This window comes from Eucyclogobius newberryi, unplaced genomic scaffold (genome assembly GCF_026437365.1).
Source record: "Eucyclogobius newberryi isolate DKJ021-1_F unplaced genomic scaffold, fEucNew1.0.hap1 SCAF_4, whole genome shotgun sequence".
NCBI classification, from domain to species: Eukaryota; Metazoa; Chordata; class Actinopteri; order Gobiiformes; family Gobiidae; genus Eucyclogobius; species Eucyclogobius newberryi.
The window spans coordinates 11,559,207-11,575,497 of NW_027316056.1; positions in this window are offsets into that span (position 1 = coordinate 11,559,207).

The window sequence follows — 16,291 nt, forward strand, 5'->3', positions numbered from 1 at the left end:
ACCTTATAAATGTTATTTTAATTGGACTTTTACATCTCTACTTTTAATTTGATTTTGAAGTATAAAAAACCAAGGTGTCTCAAGTTAGATTATATATGTGCGTAATTTACAAGCTTATAGAGAAAACACACACACACACACACACACACACACATGCACGCACGCACACACACACACACACACACACACACATGCACGCACGCACACACACACACACACACACATGCACGCACGCACACACACAAACACACGCACACACACACACACACACACACAAACACACACACACACACAAACACACACACACAAACACATAGACAAAACAGACAAAGAACCAAGTAATTTCCCTCCAAAAGTCAAAATTTTTGACTGATTTTGAACATTTCTTCCACCTCTGTGAGACCGTCTCCTGCTACACACAGTTATGGCGCCCGGATAGAGATGTGACAGTGGAGCGTATAGCGTATCCACAAATGTGCAGTGTGTTCCCATGAGAGCGCAAAAGTGAAGAGACATCAAAGCATCAAGTGTTAAGCAGGCTGCACGTAACCAGGCATACAAACGACTGCACCCCATGCCTTTGCTCCGTGTAGTCGGAGGGTGTGGTGCGGCGAAACCAAAAGTGTCAGGAAAGTTTGATGTTTGTAGTACGTAGCCATGTGATGTGAGTTGATGTGAGTTTTGAAGTAGGTACTTACTCTCTGAGAGGTTCACTCAGTCTGTGGTTAGAAACGTTTCCTGAATAATATATAGTATAATGGAAACAAATGCAATTATATATTTTTTTATATTTACCTTTACTCATTTGCAGGTAATTTGAAGTAGTGGTTGCAGTAGTAATACAGTCATAAGTGTCTCAACACCTTGGCCTGACAGCGTATTGAACATGATTTAAATTTAAAATGCCCCATTTTTTATGTAAAATGTGCATTTGAAGCGTGGTTACTGTAGCTTAATTTATACTAATACTTTCTAACGTCAAGGCTGTGCACTGGCAAATAGCCACCGGAGAGCGGAAGAAAAAGTACAACTAGAAAAACAAATATTGAGGCACAGTTTTTAGGTCACATTTGTTGCCTCTGTACGTATTAGTTTCTTTAGTACAGCTTGTAAAGTGAGGACATGAGGAGTGGCAAACCAGTCCATTGCAGCCTCCTCAAACATTTTAAAATACATGTATTTATTTAAAACATACAATAAAAAATAATGTTCAATTCAATTTTAAAAATATCAACTTCACATTAGCAGTACAAGAACCACACTTAAACAAAAGAGCATTTGTCTGACAACATTCTACATCGTCCACTAGTATCTCAATCTGCCATTTCAGCAGTGATAATGTATTCAAGGTAATTAGGATGGATTCATAGTTTCAGATTCACCAAATCAACATTTGGAGTAAACCAGGACTAGTAATTACAGTAACAATTGCAATAGAAGTAATGCTGCTGTAGTAGCTGAAGTGGTTGTACACAGTTACAGCTTCCGTGCCGCAGTTAACAGCCGAGATGTTTTACCTCTGCTGTACATCTTGATACATGTCTCCAAAAGCTTTTGAGCCCCTGAAAGTTGTGGCCCGTTCTCCTCTTAATGAACAAATGGGAACGCTGACCCAACACTGCCGTTCAAGCAGCACATCAATAACAGACGAGGCCCTGCGTCTCTCTTATCTGTGCAATAACTCACCAGGATAATTAATTTACATTTAGCGCCACTGGAATAGCCCTGACGCCAAAGTGCTATAAGTCCAGTTTTATGGCAATGTGTTCTTAAGGAAACATCCATCAAAAAGAAAAGGCACATTCCAGTTAACTGTGAATTGTCTGTTTCGAACAGATAGTGAATTATTAATCGAACTTCAATATCCTGCCTCGAGATGACTTCGTGCTCTCGGTCCCTGATTGGTTACCTAGTATCGTAAATGCATGGGTCAAATGCAGAGAATATGTTTGTTCTAAGTCTGATGACAGTACATTTGTCCCTGACGTATTAATTTCAGATCGTGTTACACATTTTGAGTTAAATGCACATAAAGAAGTCTGTAGATTGCGGTCACACTTGTCCTGGTTTGGTTCAGGTTGAGCCATTTTAGTTCAACTATAGACTAAGTTTTGGGTTTCGCCCTGGTTTGTACTCACATTACTGTAATTGAGTAGATTTTTTGGGTAATTGTACTTTTTAGTAGATTTCCAAACGTGTATTTGCACTTGTAATCGAGAATAAAATTAGCATGTAATTGTAATTAGTTACATTTGCCGCACCAAACATGCAGAGTTTGCATGTTTCTCTCCTTGTATTTCCTCCATCAACTCAAAATGTGCTCAATGGATCAAGTCATCTAGATAAGGTCCTAACCAAGCCCAGCTCAAGATCTGGAGATGAATCCTTGGACAAGTTACCTCTACTGTCATATGACAAATTTGCCCACAGGGATGAATACAAATAGCAGATATTAGCATCAGCTGTTTCCTGCTTATCAAAGATCACTTTACACTGTCATGGTGAGAAGTAAAAAAACGGTTAAGCGATGCACAGACTATAAACCGGCACTAGTAGTTTATTTTTCCCACATCTTACAGCGCCACAAACACACAATTGCCAATGGTCTTTTTCTCTGTTACTTATATATTCCTTCTGATTAACCTGTATGATTCAAGTCGGAATTATATTTGATTTGATATGTAGATATTTGTGTGTTTGGATGGTGTTAATTGCTCACAAAGCTGAGCCATGTCCCCTGAACCTTGAGCATTGATACACACTCCTCCATTCACCCAAACCATATCATAGATGGCCTGGACTTTTCAAAGTTTATGAAAAGTTCCCTTTTTGTGTGCTGTAGACTTATTTGTTGAAGATGGATAACTTGAGAGGAGAAACATTAAGCATTGCACTTGTACTTCATCTTAACAGCAGTTTTATCTTTAATCAAACAGCCTCTGAAACTGTGCAGACAGTCTTTGGGTCAAAGTGAGAGAAAATCAGGCTTATTTGACATTTAAACTGATATTTATTTATCACTTTGTTTCCTGCGCCAAGAGTCTGTCGAGAGCTGGCCAGTTTTGAGTGACATTTATGAAAGTACATGCACAGATTTAGTGGCTATAGAGCCTACTTTCCAAACAATACATTTCTCATATAATGAAAACACCCACAGAGGTAGAAAAAGATTAGTGCTTTCAATTGAAAAACAAGAAAATAAAAAAGCTTATGTTAATGACATTATCTAAAATGTAACACAAAACATTTCTTTACTAATGTCTTTACTAATGTTCAAGTAAACGTGCATGACCAAACACAAGGTTTAGTGGCGCTCAAGGCCCTTCATTGCCGCTTGCGAGTGTAACTGGTTCCCATGGTGACAGATGGGAGCTGTTTGCATTGGCCTGGCATCCTCCAGTGTTTGGTGGGATATGTGTCCCATATTATTTCTTTAAGCACTCACCCGTGATCTTCATCTTCCGTGTGGGGCACAAGTTCAATACAAGAATAAAGCACGTTATCATTATAAAATCCTTCTTTTTGTTCAGATTATAAAAACCTATTATCATCTTTTATCTGTCTTTTCGTCGCTGAATGTGTTGTTGTCCTCACTTATGCCTGCTGCACACAGAGGATTTTGACAGCTTACAATACTAAATTAACCACCAAAGAGCTGTTTACAAGATTACAGTGAAAGTTTTGTTCTCTTATTTGTTTTACTTGTATTCATTTTAGACTAAATATTCTCCAATATTTATGCCAAATATTATGCCAAATATTCTCCAATAGTAAAATATATATGCAGAGAATTTACAGAAATTTTATCCAATTTTGTGAATGAATATTACTTGACCGTTTTGACTAAATCTGTCTTTAGGTCTGATTTCTGTGGCTCTAAGGACCTGAGCGGTGCACTCTGGGACAAGAACACACCGGTCGACTTCCTCCGCTGCTCCAGATGCCTCATTAGGGCCCAATGTCTTTCATCATTATTCTTTCATGTAATTCACAGCATCTGCACTCCTCGCTGCATTTGTTATTTATGTAAATGTCATCCCAACGCAAATAAGCAGCCAAAAAAAGGAGAAGAAAGAAACACCGATTGAAATTGAATGGAGCGAGGTGAGCAGACAGAGCTGGCCCATCCCTTTAGGAGTTCATAACTTATACAATGAAGAAATGGAGGCTCCGGCTGTCTTTTCTCATTTCCAAACTCAGGCTGGCATCTGTTGTATATTCTCAATACAGCAACACAGCGATTTTAGAGCTCATTAAGTCGCTACTCATTTAGTCTGAGTCATATTCTCCATTAGCCATCACAGTTAAACCAACAATAGAAAAGGTAAATGCAGCTCAACATTTCAGGTGATGTATGGCATTCTAATCCATCTAAATAAGGGATACATTTTGCTTAAACTGTAATGAATCCAAACCTGAACAGAAAAAGGTTTAACGCGCTTCACTGGCCCACCACTGTTCCTGAAACGATTGTCCCGGTGGCATACTGTATATAGTCGGTATCTGAGGGAACGGCCTCTAATGGACCTCCGTTGGGGGAAACAATCCATTAATTTCAATGGAGACGAGCTGCTTTATCTACCGACTACAAGAGCTAACGCAGACTTCAGGACATCTACCAAATACAGACACAAAGACACCAGGGAAATAAAGTGGCCCAACAGCCCGAAATTATATAAGAATCCAGTAATGCTAATGGTAGCTTTGGTCTAAATGCTACTGCGATGCTAGCGCCGCCTAGCTGCATCAAACTGTTACAAAAGCACAAAATAACTGGAAAATTAGCTGTAATATAATGGCCAGCAAATGGTTAATGCTTATAGAGACTAATAATTAAAGTGCGTATGATGGTTTTCTAATTTTGACTTTATCTGGTGTATTTTTACCTGTTGTACGTGGAGGAGGTATTTGTGGAGAAAACATTGAAAAATCTCTCGAAAACAACAGGAAGTGACATCACAGTAGGGAATTTTATGCATAATTTATACAAAGAAACACGTTTTATATTTTCTAAACATTAATTCAATAAAATAAAGGTGGGCTCATCCATTTTTATTTTTCAAATTAAAAGTGTGATGTCATTACAAACAGGAAGTGAAATTCTAGACCTAAAAAAATGCTTTTCTGTTATCAAAATTTTATAACAGATTTTTTTTTAATGTTTTAATGTTTATCATTTTTTGGGCAAAATTCTAAACATATTTATCTTGCTGCATTTTAGTTCAATGAGTCGTCCCACCTGTCAACGGCACTTTTCCTAGTAGTGTCCTCACAACAAGTTATTGGGTTTGATTTTCGTGTTTTCTTGTCTGTATAATCCCTCAGTCTTCCAGATAGGTTCCATCGTAAAAGAAAAGTATACTTAGCTTCTTCAGTTCTGAATCCGAGTATGAACAATGATGCAAAATATGACTCCTATACTCCTTTCTGTAAAATACAAGCGTGTGTTAGTTTCAATATAGTTAGCTCCTCCTTCCAGACAGATATTTAGGGCAGTGACTGAAGAAGCGATAACATTTTCTTGTCAATGTTTTCTTTGAGAAGGTTGCACGTTTTTTTCCCTCCAAATATATGTATCTGAAACATGTATTTGTATCTATAGAAAGTGACGTTTTTTCTCTCGCTCGTCTCAGTTACATTTTGAATTACCAGCGTCACACAAAACTTTCCGAATCAACCTCTGCTCCACATTCAGCTCACATCAGTGACACAAACAAAAGGTATGGCGGATCTTTTAATCATCTGCTCTGACAGAAAAGCCTTTCAGCAAAACAGCAGCTAATGCGTCTGCACCTTTTGCATAGATTCAGAAAAGCTCGCGCCGCTGACTGAACACCTGAAAGATCTGCGAACAAAGTGACACAATGAGCCGAGACAGTCTCCATATGGGGCTTTGAAGGAGGTAAAATTGAAAATGAAAGCACAGATGTTGTCGCAATCCATCGGGGGATCGCTGCTTGACAAAAACTCTTAGAAGTGTCAGGATGTGGCAACGGGTCCTCTGCTGCTGCTCCCAATGTTAAATGATTGTATTTCATCCGTCACTCAAAACAAGAAAAAAAAAACAAAGTGCTATCCGCTGGCTAAACACTCTGAAGAATTTCACTTTGGGATAGATAATTTTCTTTTTCATTACAGACATTAATACGTTTCAATCCGTTCGGCACCCTTAAAAGTAATCAAACTGTGCTCTTGCCTCATATCCCTCAAACTTATCTTTTAATGGGTTATTTTAACAGCAGGAGCTAATCCAAATATCTAAATTATTATCAAGATGCAGCGATGGGACTGATGTTAGCCTGTGTGCATCTGATTCGAATGGCTGGTTTATCTCTAATTGGTCTCTTTGACCTTCTGAACAAAAAACGCGGAGAAAGCTGGAGGACTCAAAGTGAGATGGCACTTTTCACTTATTTCAATAATTTGCAGCGTTATCACTAAAAACGCCCTTTCTCCCTCTCTTTTTTCTCTCTCCTTCTCTCCCTCTTTCGCTCTCTTTTAAAAAAAAAAATACTTTGAAGGCGTACAACTACAGAAGATGTACAACTACAGAAGACGTACAACTACAGAAGACGTACAACTACAGAAGATGTACAACTACAGAAGACGTACAACTACAGAAGACTTACAACTACAGAAGATGTACAACTACAGAAGACTTACAACTACAGAAGACGTACAACTACAGAAGACGTACAACTACAGAAGACTTACAACTACAGAAGACGTACAACTACAGAAGACGTACAACTACAGAAGACTTACAACTACAGAAGACTTACAACTACAGAAGACTTACAACTACAGAAGACGTACAACTACAGAAGACGTACAACTACAGAAGACGTACAACTACAGAAGACTTACAACTACAGAAGACTTACAACTACAGAAGACGTACAACTACAGAAGACGTACAACTACAGAAGACTTACAACTACAGAAGACGTACAACTACAGAAGACTTACAACTACAGAAGACTTACAACTACAGAAGACGTACAACCACAGAAGAAGTACAACTACAGAAGACGTACAACCACAGAAGACGTAAATCTACAGAAGACGTACAACCACAGAAGACGTACAACCACAGATGACGTACAACTACAGAATACGTACATCTACAGAAGACGTACAACTACAGAAGACGTACAACTATAGAAGACGTACGACTACAGAAGACGTACAACCACAGATGACGTACAACTACAGAATACATATATCTACAGAAGACGTACAACTACAGAAGACGTACAACTATAGAAGACGTACAACTACAGAAGACGTACAACCACAGAAGACGTACAACAACAGAAGACGTACAACTACAGAATACGTACATCTACAGAAGACGTACAACTACAGAAGACGTACAACTATAGAAGACGTACGACTACAGAAGGCGTACAAGTACAGAAGACGTACAACTACAGAAGACGTACAACTACAGAAGACGTACAACCACAGATGACGTACAACTACAGAATACGTATATCTACAGAAGACGTACAACTACAGAAGGCGTACAACCACAGAAGATGCACAACTAGAGAAGACGTACAACTACTGAAGATGTACAACTACAGAAGACGTACAACTACAGAAGACGTAGAACTACAGAAGACATACAATTACAGAAGATGTACAACTACAGAAGACGTACAACCACAGAAGACGTACAAAAACAGAAGACGTACAACCACAGAAGACGTACAACTACAGAAGACGTAAAACCACAGAAGACGTACAACCACAGAAGATGTACAACCACAGAAGACGTACATCTACAGAAGACGTACAACCACAGAAGACGTACAACCACAGATGACGTACAGCTACAGAATACGTACAACTATAGAAGACGTACGACTATAGAAGACGTACGACTACAGAAGGCGTACAAGTACAGAAGACGTACAACTACAGAAGACGTACAACTACAGACGGCGTACAATTACAGAAGACGTACAACTACAGAAGGCGTACAACTACAGAAGACGTACAACCACAGAAGACGTACAACTACAGAAGACGTACAACTACAGAAGACGTAGAACTGAAGAAGACATACAATTACAGAAGACGTACTACTACAGAAGACGTACAACCACAGAAGACGTACAACTACAGAAGACGTACAACCACAGAAGATGTACAACTACAGAAGACGTAAAACTACAGAAGACGTACAACCACAGAAGACGTACAACTACAGAAGACGTACAACTACAGAAGACGTACAACCACAGAAGACGTACATCTATAGAAGACGTACAACCACAGAAGAAGTACAACTACAGAAGACGTACAACCACAGAAGACGTACAACCACAGAAGACGTACAACCACAGAAGACGTACAACTACAGAAGACGTACAACTACACAAGACGTACAAACACAGAAGACGTACAACTACAGAAGACGTACAACTACAGAAGACGTACAACTACAGAAGACGTACAACCACAGAAGACGTACATCTACAGAAGACGTACAACTACAGAGGACGTACAACTACACAAGACGTACAACCACAGAAGACGTACAACTACAGAAGACGTACAAATACAGAAGACGTACAACCACAGACAATGTACAACCACAGAAGACGTACAACCACAGATGACGTACAACTACAGAATACGTACAACTATAGAAGACGTACGACTATAGAAGACGTACGACTACAGAAGGCGTACAAGTACAGAAGACGTACAACTACAGAAGACGTACAACTACAGACGGCGTACAACTACAGAAGACGTACAACCACAGAAGACGTACATCTACAGAAGACGTACAACTACAGAGGACGTACAACTACACAAGACGTACAACCACAGAAGACGTACAACTACAGAAGACGTACAAATACAGAAGACGTACAACCACAGAAAATGTACAACCACAGAAGACGTACAACCACAGATGACGTACAACTACAGAATACGTACAACTATAGAAGACGTACGACTATAGAAGACGTACGACTACAGAAGGCGTACAAGTACAGAAGACGTACAACTACAGAAGACGTACAACTACAGACGGCGTACAACTACAGAAGACGTAAAACTACAGAAGACGTACAACCACAGAAGACGTACAACTACAGAAGACGTACAACTACAGAAGACGTACAACCACAGAAGAAGTACAACTACAGAAGACGTACAACCACAGAAGACGTACAACCACAGAAGACGTTCAACCACAGAAGACGTACAACTACAGAAGACGTACAACTACACAAGACGTACAAACACAGAAGACGTACAACTACAGAAGACGTACAACTACAGAAGACGTACATCTACAGAAGACGTACAACCACAGAAGACGTACAACCACAGAAGACGTACATCTACAGAAGACGTACGACTACAGAGGACGTACAACTACACAAGATGTACAACCACAGAAGACGTACAACCACAGAAGACGTACAACCACAGAAGACGTACAACTACAGAAGACGTACATCTACAGAAGACGTACAACCACAGAAGACGTACAACTATAGAGGACATACATCTACAGAAGACGTACAACCACAGAAGACGTACATCTACAGAAGACGTACAACCACAGAAGACGTACAACCACACGAGACGTACATCTACAGAAGACGTACAACTACAGAAGACGTACAACTACAGAAGACGTACAACCACAGAAGACGTACAACCACAGAAGACGTACAACCACAGAAGACGTACAACTACAGAAGACGTACAACCACAGAAGACGTACAACCACAGAAGACGTACAACCACAGAAGACGTACAACCACAGAAGACGTACAACTACAGAAGAAGTACAACTACAGAAGATGTACAACCACAGAAGACGTACAACTACAGAAGACGTACAACTACAGAAGACGTACAACTACAGAAGACGTACAACCACAGAAGAAGTACAACTACAGAAGATGTACAACCACAGAAGACGTACAACTACAGAAGACGTACAACTACAGAAGACATACAACTACAGAAGACGCACCACAGAAGATGTACAACTACAGAAGACGTACAACCACAGAAGACATACAACTACAGAAGACGTACAACTACAGACGATATACAACCACAGAAGATATACAACTATAGTGGGAGACGATAACAGGACACTTGAGGACACTTGTTTTTAGCTCACGATTGTTCGTTAATCAAACACATCTGGAGTTGTGTGAATGTGTGTGAATAGGAGTATAGTTCCTAGATGTAAACCAATGTAAACCGCCAATAGAGGTGTGACAATTGCTTCCAGAGTGATCCAAATGCACAAGAAGCATTTTTCTACATATCCCTTGTCCGAAAAGTATCCCGTGACTCGACTGGACGATGTGGACACAGTTTTGCCCAAGGACAGTAAGAGTAGGCAGGCAACAACAGGCAACAACAGGCAACAACAGGCGACAACCCTTCTGTGTGCGGCATTGGGGTGATAGACCTGTAGCTAAAAACTGTCAAAGCCATACATTTTTGCTATGCGTTGTAACAGGACATTTCCTCTACATAAATTCAAATTACTTTGCCTTCAAGCTAAGTTTCAATGAAGTAAGATTTTCTTTATTAATGTCTATGCTTTGTTAAAAAAAAAAACACACACAACTTAACTCAAAATCAGAAACAGGAGATGAGTTTTTATTATCATTGCTATTAAGTTATTAATATTGTTTGGCCAGGTTTCCTCTGTCTGAAGTGCTTGGTGGTTAATTACAGATGAAGTGTGTTTTTCATCAGAGTGCGCCAAAGGTCAGCGTCTCCACAGTCTGCTCCAGCTGCTCAATACTCAGTGTTTAGCTAATGTGCCCAGTCCCCCAAAGTCTTGTGATGCATTTAATAAAGCGGTTATTATTATGATGATCGGTCAGGGTCAGAGGGCCAATGCTGCTGTCAAATCACTGGTTCTGAAAAACATTTTATTATCTACATATTTCTAGTTCTTCACGAAAGAAACAAGTCACTGAACACAAGCAACAGGATTAATTTACTGAAGTTACTAAACACAACATTTAGCATTTCACTCAAAACAGAAATATGAAATGGAATGCATTATGTCAGCCTCTCCATTTAAACATGTGTATGTTAAATTAATGTATATATTTTTAAATAGATCATTTTGAAATTATTCACTTTGCATCAACATTAATCAATGTTATTGAATAAATAGAGAATGGGAACTGCACTAACATTGGAAATAATACCTGTGGAATGTACTTAGCTGCTGCAATAACAAGGAGCTGGACATCAGGGACAAAGCGGACTGTGAAAGACTGGACTGAAACAACTTTAGACATTTATGAAATGGAAAGACTAACTTTTGCAATGGTCCTGAAAATTGACAAATTTCACGGAAAATGTGACAGAAATGGGAATATACCATATGCCAGGCTGACTTTCTTTAGACTTCGCATTTTTGTTGCATTATACAATACAAAGAAGTAACATAATTTAAAAGGTAATTTTACTATGTTAACATTGTAGCTCATCTTGAATCGTACATTTAGCATGACCATCTTTTTTCTGTCCAGCTCCTCAGCTTACTTTAACTCTCTTGCTTTTTGTATAAATTAATCAATGTTTTATTAAATTGTCTATCCTAGAGACATTTTAGCTAATTTGTTCTTATTAGCATATTTAGTTTTTCTGTATAAAAAGAAAACATATGCAGTGCATAGTTTGACATATATTTTGCCACTCTTTACAGAATGTGATCGCAACATTCTGTTGTTTAATAATGTTTCCTTTCCTCATTTGATCTGCAATTAACCTGGCTCACATTTAATACCCGAAGCAGTGAATACAGATTAAAACAACCCTGAATATGTTAAACCCCATGTCTGCTTTTTATGTCCGTGGTTGTCTGCACAAAACCCAGACACAGCACAATGACAAACATGATAAACGCGGAGATTGTTCTACATTCTGACAGTTTGGCCCTTGGTGATGCATGTACTGAAGAAATGTCAATCGTTCCCTCGGTACTCTCCTGTTTTCAGGGCAAGACACACAATGCAGCAGTTATCCGAGGATAGGGATATAATAAAACACATAAGGTACTCGTACAAGTGTTTTATTGCTGGTAGATAACATGGGTTGATGGGTCATAAAGACATATTATGCTTTATTTTATTCATTCTTAACCAGGAGAGTCCAATTGGGATTTCTCATAACATCAACACATCTTTAGACAATTACAAAAACATTGTAAATGATTCTATATTGAGGGGTTCTATCCACATGGTCCAAAATAAAAGTCTCATTTATTCCAGTTTTGTGTAAAATAATTGTATGTGATTTTCTGTATGTGATTTTTTCCTCATTTTCCATTTGTCAGTGTCGGTCCAGTCCTTTGTCGTCGTCGTCGTCGTCGCAGAGTGTCATCTATTTTATTTGTGATTGCCTTTTTCCCAGCTGTCAGAAGTGTGTTCCAAAGGTATCCATTTGTACTGTCCATGGCTGGGGATTTGAGGCCCAAATACTTACCAGTAGTTCTGAAATTGAGTGGAACAGCGGTGTCAAAAACAGCCTCCAATCCTTTTTCATTTCCGTCCAATATGTTTGCGTGACAGGACAGTCTCAGGACACATGATTATGGTCAGCCTCTTGGTTACCACAATTTCCCCAACATTCAAGCCCCTCCCTGTGAATAAGGAGCACTTTGAACGTGGTGTTATAAAACATCGTAGTCCTCCATTGTGATGCGCATACAGTTTCCCACTCCTTGTCCGTCAAGACAAAATTACCCTCTTTTGAATTTGATCGTGACAACAACACATCCCGTTCTGGACCGTGGTTAGCTATCAGCGTCATCTTAGTGTTACAGATTGTGTCCTTTTCCAACAGTTATTAGTTTCCTTGGTCAACTCATCTCACATATGTTTTATTCCTTGCACTTTTCTAAATGCTTAGGGCAGTTTGTCTCTCAACTGGCCTTCTTAGTTCTCATAAATAAGCCTTCCCAAGACCTTTTAAACGTCCTTGTGTAGAAGCATAGGCACTTGAATGGACCACGCCGTGTGTCAAGTGTTCATGTCTCCGTGGTAGTTAACAGACTTGTCTTGTCTCTCTTAGCAACTGTAGGACTCGTTAGGACAACACTTCTTGACTAATGGTCCTGGTTAGTACTTGGAAAGGAGACCAGTGGGAATACCAAGTGCCGCAGTGGGACAACAGTGGCTGTTGTTACCCACCTCCCATACAGTGTGTGAGTGACTGGTGGTGCTTGGTTGGAGGGGCTGAAGGAGCATATTGGCAGCCACACTTTTATCAGTCCACCCCAGGACAGCTGTGTCTACAGTAGTAGCTGGGGATGAATGGAAGTAATTTTGGTAACCTTGCCAAGTAAAATGTGTGCATAATGTAAATGTAAAGTAACTTTGAGCATCTGAAAAAGGGATGTAAGATTAATGCAATATTAACACTTACAGTGACGGTGGTCTTCTCAGTTCGATGTAATTTAAACGCCTTTGTCCAAAAAGTGCTTCATGAATTTATAGCATTAATATTGATGTTATTTTTGTTATAACTGGTGTTGACAATTACCTCCAACACTACAAAAAACACAATAGTCCTTTATTTCTACCTTTACTGCACAAAAGCCTTGGCGTTCAAATCAGCCTCAAATTAGATTAGTGTTGTTGCAGGCTGATCAGCTTCTGGGTCAGGTTCACACCCCTGTCTCCCTTCTTCTGCCTGTTTAGGAGGGATCTATCAATGCAGTCTAATGAGCCTGACCTATTCCCCTTGTGCAGAATGGCAGCTCTGACCCTTAGAGTCATTTCTTTCATACCGTTACAATCAAACACAAGGGACCGGAACAACAGTGCAATGCAAACAATGACCAGCTATTTTAGTGTGTGTAGAGTGTTTTAGCCTTCAAAGGTTGACTATTCTGCCCATATTCATTTTATTTTTTACCTTTAAGATGAATGTGGTAAAATATGATTGGAATTTGTGATCATACTTATATTGGAAAGAAAAAGAAACAAAATAAGATACATAAAATCCCAATAAATGCAGCGATTTCAAACATTTAGAGGCAGATATTTGTCATGAAAGATGCGGAAGTGAACTAGCCCTCTTTTGGTTGTCCTGCACAGCCATTTGGGCCCCGGTCTCTTGTCAGTTATTTGGAGAAGTTCCCTCCTTTTCTTTGATTATCTATGAACTCAAATTAGCCAAGTCCGTCCCTCCATGTCCCATCACATTCAACAACTAATACCTGTTTTCATACAATTTGATGTAGAAAAAACATAGCTGCTGCTTATATATACAGGCCAAGGTAGTAGGATGAAATAGAGGAGTTTAAATGGGTCAAGCAGGCTTCACTTTTAAGTAAATACTACACACATTTCATACAAAGCGTGTCTTTAAACGTTTTAGTTAAGGTTTAAACTTAATCAGACAATTGTGAAATGTCAGTAAAATTAATCACAAAAGTTCAGAAATAAAATATCACTTTATTGATAGTTTTACAACATAAGCATTTTCCTTGTTTTGTTAATCAACTATTTTGTAGCCTTCTCTGAACGATATACTTGATATATTAAAATGTTGATAATAAAAAGAATAAAAAATGTATTGGCCGCCTGTAATGGATAGTGTGATAGCGTGTGCCAATTTCTTCTGTTTTGATTGGCAAATTTATACAGTTTTCTCTTCTCTATTTTTGTCTATGAAGCACTCTATTACCATTATATCATTCCAATGCCACCATATAAATCCATTTAAATGAATCAGTGTCAAGTGTATGTGTTCAGGATTTTAAAGCCCTGTGATACATTGAGTTGGTGGTTCCCAAGGTGAACTGGAGAGACAGGGGCCCGAGATTAATCCCGGCCACAGTATAATGAGGCCGCGCCGTCTTTCCCTGGTGAGTAAAGACAAACGGCTTTTGTTTGTGTCAGCCCTCTTCATCGAGCTTTGATAACTGTGATAATACCACCTTATGCATCAGCCTGAGCTGGTGCAGACCACAGAAAGCAGGAGGAATGATCTTTATGTAAGTCATGCCTCTATTAACATACAGTGTATTTTCAGGTTCAAATCTCAGGAGTGATGGTGGAACAAGTGGACCTGGATTGGAAATGACAAACGCTGTCCAACCTCTGGAGGAAAAGTCGGCTTTTTTGGGGTTTGTGGCTATAGATTTTGTTTCTTTGCAAATAAATGGGACTAGGTTTGGACACATTAACACTTTTCTCAAACAAAACAAATTTCTAACAACTTTAAGATCATACCAAATAGCGCTGCGTCTGCAACTGACGGGATGCTTATACCAGTGGAGAATTAAATGGTTTTCTTTCTTTGTGTCACTGGATTTGCCTGATGTCAGAGAGCTGATATGCCCCTTTATCACGATTTACAGCAAGTTCAATATCTTCATTCCCCCAAAAAACCCGTATTAATTAAACATGTCGCCCTTGTTGATGATTGAATTATTTGATGTATACATCCAAACACATTGAACAAATAATTTGCATTCTTGGGTAATCTATTTCTAAATATTTATTTTACATAAAATAATTTAATGGAAACAAGGGGACCTGAAAAAATACCAACCTAAATAAGATAATATGTGACTAAGTGCTTGAAATAAGTTGTATTTATCTTGTTTTGAGTATGTTTTGACAGCCTTAAGATAAGATTTCCAAAGGATCAAATCTAACAAATTCTTGTTTTACCTAAAAAAAGAAATTAACAAGCCATTTCTAACTTTGATTTATAAATATTGCTTTATTTAACCAGGACGATTTCGATGCTCTTTTGCTAGATAAATCTGACAAGGCAGCAGCCATCACCATCACGTACAGAAACTTAGAATAGGAAGGAAACAGAACTATTGGAAAATTATATTTCCCCCCCTCTATATATTTCATACATCACATAAATAGAGTAAACACCTCACATTGTGAGTTCTGGTAAGATCGTTGCGTTTTTAACAGTAACATCTATAATCAACAGAAACATTGGACCAGGTACATTTATTCCACTGCTTCTACCACATTACCGTTTCCACATTTGCAAGGCTTGTTTTAGCTTCATCAAATGACATATTTTTATTTGTCAGTGTGGACATGCACCCATGGCAGCGCCGCTCTCACCACAGTGATAATTACATCTGATCAATGAAATACTCATAATTGCTGCATCCGTCACAATGCGGCTCTGTGCGGTTCAAAGGCCAGAGGAGTTACATGTGGGTCTGTTCGAGCCATTTCGTAAACATAACCTTAAGCCAGAGCATAATGCGTCTGCGAGCGCGCCTCTGCAC